The 1,442-nt window shown below is 39.7% G+C and overlaps 1 protein-coding gene across 5 annotated transcripts in view; it reads left to right on the plus strand.

Annotated features, from left to right (window-relative positions):
- TRIM69 (tripartite motif containing 69) overlaps window positions 1–1,442 on the plus strand; it is a 27,838-nt gene that overhangs the window by 22,884 nt on the left and 3,512 nt on the right. The gene's annotated exons all lie outside the window — the stretch shown is intronic.

Raw genomic sequence — 1,442 nt, forward strand, 5'->3', positions numbered from 1 at the left:
CCTTTCAGTTAGCAGCCAAGCACTTAACCACTGTGCCACCAGGGCTCCTTCACTGAGGTGTAATACAGTAAAATACACCAATTTTAAGTGTAAATTTGATGAGTTTTGACAAATGTATAAACTTATGTGAACATCTTCATAATCAAGATATAGAACATTTCTATCACCCAAAAAAATTCCTTCATGCCCCTTTGCAGCCAGTCTCTAACAATTGCTGATCTGCTTTACTTCACTTTTGTTGTTGTTAGGTGCTGTTGAGTCACTTCTGACTCACAGCAACCCTAGGTACAACAGAACAAAACATTGCCCTGTCCCGAGCCATCCTCATGACCGTTGTTATGCTTGAGTCCATTGTTTCAGCTGCTGTGTCAATCCATCTAGTTGAGGGTCTTCTTCTTTTTCACTGACCCTCTACATTACCACGCATGATGTTCTTCTCCAGGGACTGATCCTTCCTGATGACATGTCCAAACTATATGAGACGTAGTCTCGCCATCCTCCCTTCTAAGGAGCATTCTGGCTGTACGTCCAAGACAGATTTGTTCGTTCTTTTGGAAGTACATGGTATATTCCATACTCTTCACCAACACCATAATTCAAAGGCATCAATTCTTCGATTTTCCTTATTCATTGCCCAGCTTTCACATGCATATGAGGCGATTGAAAACACCACGGCTTGGGTCAGGCGCACCTTAGTCTTCAAGTAACATCTTTGCTTTTTAACACTTTAAAGAGGTCTTTTGCAGCAGACTTGCCCAATGCAATGGTCTTCGGATTTCTTGACTGCTGCTTCCATGGGTGTTGATTGTGAATCCAAGTAAAATTAAATCCTTGACAACTTCAATCTTTTTTCCATTTATCATGATGTTGCTTATTGGTCCAGTTGTGAGAATTTTTGTTTTCTTTACGTTGAGGTGTAATCCATACTGAAGGTTGTAGTCTTTGATCTTCATCAGTAAGTGCTTCAAGTCCTTTTCACTTTCAGCAAGCAAGGTCATGTCATCGGCATAACGCAGGTTGTTAACGAGTCTTCCTCCAAACCTCATGCCCCGTTCTTCTTCATACAGTCCAACTTCTTGGATTATTTGTTCAGCATACAGATTGAATATGGTAAAAGGATACAACCCTGATGCACACCTTTTCTGACTTTAAACCACACAGTATCCCCTTGTTCTGTTCAAATGACTGCTTCTTGATCTATGTACAGGTTCCTCATGTACAGTACATATATATTCCATATAAACAGAATCATACATTATGTAGTCTTTTGTGTCTGGCTTTTTATCACTCAGCATAATGTGTTTTGAGATTCACCCAGGTTTTTGCATGTATCAATCAATAGTCATTCTTTGTTATTGGTGAATAATAATTCCCACATGCTTAGTCATTCACCAGTTGATGGACACTGGGTTGTTTCCAGTTATGGGCTATTATGAATAAAG

Source organism: Trichechus manatus, unplaced genomic scaffold, assembly GCF_000243295.1.
Source record: "Trichechus manatus latirostris isolate Lorelei unplaced genomic scaffold, TriManLat1.0 scaffold00076, whole genome shotgun sequence".
In the NCBI taxonomy this organism is placed as follows: domain Eukaryota; kingdom Metazoa; phylum Chordata; class Mammalia; order Sirenia; family Trichechidae; genus Trichechus; species Trichechus manatus.